This window comes from Ovis aries, chromosome 10 (genome assembly GCF_016772045.2).
Source record: "Ovis aries strain OAR_USU_Benz2616 breed Rambouillet chromosome 10, ARS-UI_Ramb_v3.0, whole genome shotgun sequence".
Lineage (NCBI taxonomy): Eukaryota > Metazoa > Chordata > Mammalia > Artiodactyla > Bovidae > Ovis > Ovis aries.
In genome coordinates, this window is record NC_056063.1 from 1,049,388 (window position 1) to 1,057,961 (window position 8,574).

Sequence of the window (8,574 nt, forward strand, 5' to 3'; positions counted from 1 at the left end):
TTGTGGTACATGTGTCTTCTTGAATTATGATTTCCTCAGGGTATATGTCCAGTAATGGGATAGTTGTATCATATGATATTTTTATTCCCAGTTTTTAAATAGTTCTCCATACTGTTCACCATAATGGCTGCATTAATTTGCATTCCCACCAATAATGCAAGAAGGTTTCCTTTTCTTCACATGCCTTCCAGCATTTTTCATATGTAGTTTGTTCATGATGGCCATTCTAACTGTTGTGAGGTGATACCTCATTGTAATTTTGATTTGCATTTCTCTAATAATGAGTGATGGTCATCATCTTTTAGTGTGTTTATTGGCCATCTGTATGAGAAGATATATTTCAATGCTGTAGTATTTTTGAAGAATTTTATATACACTAAGTAAGTATAAATTTTATCTACAGTATTAAAAGCAAACTTTAAAACGTTTACTATTAAGTAAATTCTGAAAACTTTATTTCTATAAACTAGTTTTTCTCAGTTTCAGCACCATTTCCACTTTGGATCACAACCCTATTTGATTCAGAGACTGTTCTGTTCATTATAAGATATATAGTACATCCTTGTCTTCTACTAACTAGATACCATGAGCACAACTCAGTTGCAGCAACCAAAACATCTCCAGACATGGCCAAATGTCTCGGGGTGGCAAAATCCCACTAGTGCAGAACCAAAAAATGTCAAAATAAATCTATTCTTATGCAGAAATGTCCAAAGGCAGGCAGATACTTGTTTCTTAAATTTATAATTTCAGAAGTTTCATAATATATTTTAATACATTTATATAAATATATATATTGGAGAGATAAAACAAATGTCAGAACTTTCTCTATTAATGAACAACCTTCATTCAATCAGAAACATGACTCAAATGTTTAAAAATAAAAACAAAGTAATAAAACTAAAGAGCTAGGCTATAGGAATTTCATTAGAAAAAAAAAAAAACCTGGGCTAATAAAAAACATACATATGATCGTTATCATTAGTCCTTTTTATGATAGGTTAGCAAAATCTGTCTTTATATGAATGCCCAATATTATATCTGATATCCATGTTTTATGAAATCTATTTTCAGTATACTAAGACTGCATGTTTAAGAAGCCTTTGATGAATATTTAAAATGTACCATGAATAGATTTTAAATAAGAGCTTAGTGCATGTTCCTGGCATTTGGCTTAAGGTTAGTTATGGTAAAAGTCTAGGATACTGATAAACTCTCATAAATAAATCCAAGTTACTCTCAAATGTTTTGGTGGAAAAAATATGTATGTTGTAATAGTCACATGCTATGACTTATTTCTGAACAATAAAAAAATTACTAGTTCAAGCAGAGTGCAAACATAATGGCACTCTTGTAGCAGTGGAAGAAATAGAAAACTTTTGGGCACAATGAATAGCCAAGATGATTGAGATAGTTATTTCCAAGGTCATTAAGAATATATGCACCTTTAAATTAAAATAAAATTAAAAGAACAAATAAATGTTTTCAGTTTTACCAGCTTGTAAGCAGAGCAATGATGCTTAGAAATAAAAATTCAAAATCAATTAAGCAATATTTTTAAACAAATTAGCTACATTTGGAATATTTTTAGAGATGGAAATTTTAATACTTAACATCCTTTCTAAAATGATGTAGTGAAAGTGAAAGTCACTTAGTCATGTCTGACTTTTTGCAACCCCTTGGACTATACAGTAAATGTATATGTAAAATAAAATACACAATAAAAGTATATGTAAAATATGTAAGTAAAACGATGTATAAGTATATGTAATTCTATATTTTCAATAAAAAATTGTTTTACTAATACATTTAGAAATATCTAACATCAGTAATTTTAGAGACCTTCATTTATCAATATTCAGTCTGCCATTCAACTATCATTTCCTCAGAATTTTCTTTATGCTAGGCACTGTTATTTTGCAAGACTAAACAGAAGAGACTTGGTTTCTTGGTCATGGATCTTGTGTTGTAGTGGAGGAATGAAACAAAGAAATTAACGAACAATGGGTAGCAAAACATGAGGCAATAATAGCAATAAAGACAGAAAGATAGACTCTGAGTGTTAATTAGACCATAAGGTTAGGGAAGGCTCCCAGAAAAGTGATTCTAAACTAAGCCATGAATGACCAAAAAAAAAAAAAAAAACCCTTGAGATTCCAGGGAAACAAAATAACTACTATGTTTTTATAAAATTAAGCACTTCTTGAGCGTAAGCTAGAGTGCTGGAGCACTAGAATAATGTTTCTCCTTTGAATCATGGAAGAAAGAAAAGTAAAACTGAATCAGAAGAGATGGCAGGATCTACTTACTGGCTTGTCAACAATCAGCATTATTTTTTCATGCATCCTGAAAAAACAATACTTTCAGGATCTTCCTTCCCGCTGATTCTTCAGGAAGAAATGAATTCTGTAATTTACAAATGAAAATTTCAGAGTTCTCAATCGAATACATGAAGCCATTAGGAAATGGTAGTTTCTGCAAAAGGAACATCAAAATTCCAAAATACAATACCCCAGTCATCAAATACCCAATGAAAGTTCAAAAAGGACTTTAAGATCAGGGAAAGATGTAGTCAAAAAAAAAAAAAAAAAGAAGAAGAAGAAGAACATTTGTAGGTGTCCTGAAGTCATGGGGAAAGGGATTAAAGAGAATTCCAAATCCAGAGGGATGTGACTGTCATGCAATGTTTAAGAATATACTCATTTTGAGTGTGCCATCCTGTTTTCTCCAGAGATAAACTAGTAATGTCAAAATATCTGTCCTGATTTTAATCTGGTAAAACTTTTTCTGGAAAAAAGAAAAAAAAACTAATATTCACGAGTGGGAATTAATTTTAAATTTGAGGGAGGGAAGGTATAATCAGCTCCTTCTCCTCAAGAGAACATGACTCTCTAAATATGTGCAATATTTCTGTACTGTTACAGCAATACGATTGAGTCACACAGTGAAGTGCTAAGGAAAGCTGAGGCTGAGAATTAGGTAGATATAAAAGTCATGAATTAAATAAGGGAGATGAATTTCTGTTGATATCTTCAAAGGCAAGTAAAGTATCTCCGAATTTAAAACTTCTTCCTTCTGCTCTATTATAATCCATTTGTGATATATACCACTCAGCTCATCCAAATCTTATTCCTTGGCATCCATAACCCCTGTTAATTTCTTCATCAAATTAATACACCTTAACTTTTTACAATCATCAATCATAAATTTGAACATTTAAATATCATTGATATGATCAGATTATTTTCCATGTTTCCTATCTAAATGAATAACTTTACAGTTGAATTCTTACAAATTTCTATGTCTTCTAAAGGATTTAAGTAAATATGAAGAAAAGAAAAATAGGAAGTTTAAAAAAAATAATTTTGGCTTTAAGATAAAACTTCAAAAGTAGAATGAACAAAACGTTGGTATTTAGTGCCTCTAGATATATTGTCAAATTATTTTTAAATTCTTGTGGATGCCTGTGAGTAATAGACATTGCTATTTAAATTTATTTATTCAGAATTTCTTTCTACCTATTTTCAATAATAATTATACAGGATTATTATATGGTTAATTCATTTAAAAGCAAACAGCACTAGGTCATAGAGCTTTGCCATTATTTTTCTAAGTATGAAAGTAAAAGTGTTAATCACTCAGGCCTGTCAGACTCTTTGCGGTCCGACGGGCTTCCCAGATACCTCAGCTGGTAAGAATCCATCTGAAATGCAGGAGACACCAATTTGATTCCTGGGTCAGGAAGATCTGCTGGAGAAGGGATAGGCTACCCACTCCAGTGTTCTTGGGCTTCCCTGGTGGCTCAGCTGGTAAAGAATCCACCTGCCATGTGGAAGACCTGGATTCAGTCCCAGGGTTGGAAAGATCCCTTGGAGAAGGGAACAGCTACTCCACTCCAGTATTCTGGCCTGCAGAATTCCATGGACTATATATTCCATGGGGTTACAAAAAGCTGGACATGACTAAGCAACTTTCATTTCCATGGACTGTAGCCCTGTCAGTCTCCTCTATCCAGTAATTCCCCAGGCAAGAATATTGGCATGGGTTGTCATTCTCTTCTCCAGGAAATTTTTCCTACCCATGTTCTCCTGCATTTCAGGCAGAATGTTTACTGACTGAGCCACCAGGGAAGCCGTTTACATAAGCATATAATTTTTTAAATGGGATTCTGATTTCTATGGTAATATGTAAATAACTTACACTTCATAGACATGTTAAACTTCCTAGGATGTTGGAAGCTCAATTTAAAATAGGAAATATTTATTTTGTGGATAATAAATAAAACTGGCTTGCATATTTGTTAGGTGCATGCTAAGTCACTTCAGTTGTGTTCCACTGTTTGTGACCTCATGAACTGAAGCCTGCCAGGCTCCTCTGTCCTTGGGATTTCCAGGCAAGAATATTATATCTCCTGCATTGACAGACAGGTTATTTACCACTAGGGTCATCTGGGAAGTTAACTGGCATAGCGAAGCTTAAAATGGAACTTTTTTTTCTTCTCATTTTGGAAATATGAATCCTAGCATCACTAAGTATTTGAAATTAAAGGCCAAACCGGTATTTTGAAAAAAAGAAACAAAACAGTACTTTGCATTGACATCTTTCAGTATAAAATGACAAGGTGATTTCTTTTGTTAGCCAAGAATTTTATAATCTGCATTTTAACAAGAAATAATTCCCACAAGCATATATAAATGGGATGTGAACAAAAATAATGTTTAGGGAATTCTGTATTTGTGTATATTAATTGCCTGGGTTTTCAAGGATGACTAATGAATCATAACTCAGACTTCAAATGCCCTTCAAATGAATACCCTGTATGTGAATTTAAACCATTACAAAGAAATAGCATTAGAAGCTCTGTTCATTTTGAATGTACTTTGGAATATAAAACTCTTTTTTTCTCATTTTTCCCAGATTAACCTTAACTTACTGATTATCAAAGTTTTAAATGCATCTAGAATATTTTGTTTTCCGAAAAAAAACATAGTTTGTGTTAATAGGCAGAATTTCAGGGTTAAGGAAGAAAAAAAAAATAAGTGAAATGTGCTATCCCTAAGCTTTAAAAATTCAGTTCCTCAAAATCAAGCATTGATGATAAAACAAATACTATCTTAACAATTATTTTCCAAGGTTTCCTGAATCAGAAATGTTGGGTTTTTAAATATTTTTGATAGTTTTTCTTTACCTGCTTTTGTAATTTTGTTTCCATTTCTGACAAAAAAAAACAGAGTGCTAAAAATAACAAACATGGCTAATTCTCAATTACCTGCAGTAAAGAGAAGGCAAATGGAAAATTGGCATGATGGAATAAATTATATACACTGCTAGTTTAAAAATACAATTTTAACCATTACTTTCAACCTCCTTCTTATTAACAAATAAAATTGGACTTCTCTAAGTTCCATTACCTCTTATTTCATCTGAAAAATTCCCTGATGGGGCAGCTAGCATAAAGATTAATATCCCAAGAAAGGAAAGAGGGGATAAAAGGTGAGAAATAAATATGGATCCTTTATATACTTGATATATACTTCAAATATATAATAAAATGAGGGAAAAATAACTGAATTTACTTAAACATTTCATAATACTGACTCACTCAATTTAGAATCAGATTTCAAATAGACACTGCTGTTGCTAAGTTACTTCAGTCGTGTCTGACTCTGTGCGACCCCAGAGACGGCAGCCCACCAGGTTCCCCCATCCCTGGGATTCTCCAGGCAAGAGCACTGGAGTGGGTTGCCATTTCCTTCTCCAATGCATGAAAGTGAAAAGTCAAAGTGAAGTCGCTCAGTCGTGTCCGACTCCTAGCGACCCCATGCACTGCAGCCTACTGGGCTCCTCCGTCCGTGGGATTTTCCAGGCAAGAGTACTGGAGTGGGTTGCCATTGCCTTCTCCGAAATAGACACCAGGGTTGGATTAAAATCTATATGATACCAAGATTCCTTTCACTTTGAAAAGTGAGTGATTTTACATATAATCAAAATACAGAATTACATCTCTGTAAGTGGAGTCTAAATTATTTTTATAGTTCACTCAGTTCAACTCAGTTCAGTCACTCAGTTGTGTCCGACTCTTTGCGACCCCATCAATCGCAGCACGCCAGGCCTCCCTGTCCATAACCAACTCCCGGAGTTCACTCAGACTCACGTCCATAGAGTCAGTGATGCCATCCAGCCAGCTCATCCTCTGTCGTCCCCTTCTCCTCCTGCCCCCAATCCCTCCAAGCATCAGGATCTTTTCCAATGAGCCAACTTTTCGCATGAGTTGGCCAATATACTGGAGTTTCAGCTTCAGCATCATTCCTTGCAAAGAAATCCCAGCGCTGATCTTCAGAATGGACTGGTTGGATCTCCTTGCAATCCAAGGGATTCTCGAGTCTTCTCCAACACCACAGTTCAAATGCATCAATTCTTCCGTGCTCAGCTTTCTTCACAGTCCAACCCTTACATCCATGCATGACCACTGGAAAAACCATAGCCTTGACTAGAAGGACTTTGTTGGCAAAGTCATGTCTCTGCTTTTGAATATGCAATCTAGGTTGGTCATAACTTTTCTTCCAAGGAGTAAGCCTCTTTTAATTTTATTGCTGCAGTCACCATCTGCAGTGATTTTGGAGCCCCCCCCCCAAAAAAAAAAAGTCTGACACTGTTTCCACTCTTTCCCATCTATTTCCCATGAAGTGATGGGACCAGATGCCATGATGTTCGTTTTCTGAATGTTGAGCTTTAAGCCAACATTTTCACTCTCCTCTTTCACTTTCATTAAAAAGCTCTTTAGTTCCTCTTCACTTTCTGCCATAAGGGTGGTGTCATCTGCATATCTGAGGTTATTGATATTTCTCCCGGCAATCTTGATTCCAGCTTGTGCTTCTTCCAGCCCAGCCTTTCTTATGATGTACTCTGCATAGAAGTTAAATAAGCAGGGTGACAATATACAGCCTTGACGTACTCCTTTTCCTATTTGGAACCAGTCTATTGTTCCATGTCCAGTTCTAACTGTTGCTTCCTGACCTGCATATAGGTTTCTCAAGAGGCAGGTCAGGTGGTCACTAGTAAAACTTAATTATTTAAAATATGAATCATTAATATTATAAGGAAATATACATATGTTCAGAGAAAGTTAATCTAGAAATTCCCAAATCTCTCTAACTTTTTTAATAATTAATTAATTTATTCTAATTTGAGGCTAATTACTTTATAATATTGTGATGGTTTTTGCCATATATTGACATAAATCAGCCACAGTGTACGTTTCCCCCCATCCTGAAACTCTTCCCGCATCCTTTCCCCCTCATTCCCTCTGGGTTGTCTCGGAGCACCAGCTTTGAGCACCATACTTCATGCACTGAACTGGTCATCTATTTTACCTATAGTAATACACATGATTCAATGCTATTCTCTCAAATCATCCCACCCTCACCTTCTCCCACAGAGTCCAAAATCTGTTCTTTACATCTGTGTCTCTTTTGCTGTCGCATATAGAGTTGTAAATATGGTCTTTCTAAATCCCATATATATGTGTCAATATAATACTTTAATGTTTATCTTTCTGGATTACTTTGCATAATAGGAGCCAGTTTCATCCACCTCATTAGAACTAATACAAATGCATTCATTTTTATAGCTGAGTAATAGTCCATTGTGTATATATAACACAATTCCTTATTATTTTGTGTACCAATGGACATCTACATTGCTTCTATATCCTAGCTACTGTAAACAGTGCTACAATGAACATTGGAGTACATGTGTCTCTTTCAATTCTGGTTTCCTTAGTGTATATGCCTAACAGTGGGATTGCTGGGTCTTATGGAAGTTCTATTTCCAGTTTTTTAAGGAATCTCCACACTGTTCTCCCTAGTGGCTGTACTAGTTTGTATTCCCACCAATAGTGTAAGAGAGTTCCCTTTCTCCACATCCTCTCCAGCATTTATTATTTGTAGACTTTTTGATGGCTGCCATTCTGATTGGAATGAGATGGTACCTCATTGTGGTTTTGATTTTTCATTTCTTTGATAATGAGTGATGTTGAGCATCTATTCATATGTTTATTATCCATCTTAATGTCTTCCTTGGAGAAATGCCTGTTTAGAACTTTGGCCCATTTTTTTGATTGGGTTGTTTATTTTTCTGGTATTGAGCTACATGAGATGCTTGTATACTTTGGAAAGTAATTCTTTCTCAGTTTTTTTTTTTTTTTCCTCTCACATTCTAAAGGGCACCTTTTCATCTTGCTTATACTTTCCTTCATTGAGAAAAAGCTTTTAAGTTTAAATAAGTCCTATTTATTTATTTATTTATTTTTTATTTCCATTACTCTCAGAGGTGGGTCATAGAGGATCTTGCTATGATTTATGTCTGAGAATGTTCTTGCTATGATTTATGTCTTCCTCAAGGAGTTTTATATTTTCTAGTCTTATTAATTCATTTTGAGTTTATTTTTGCATATGGGGTTACAAAGAGTTCTAGCATGTTCCATTCATCTATATTTATGTTTGTGTCAATACCATACTTTATTGATAACTGTAGCTTTGTAATATAGTCTGAAGTCAGAAAGGTTGATTCCTC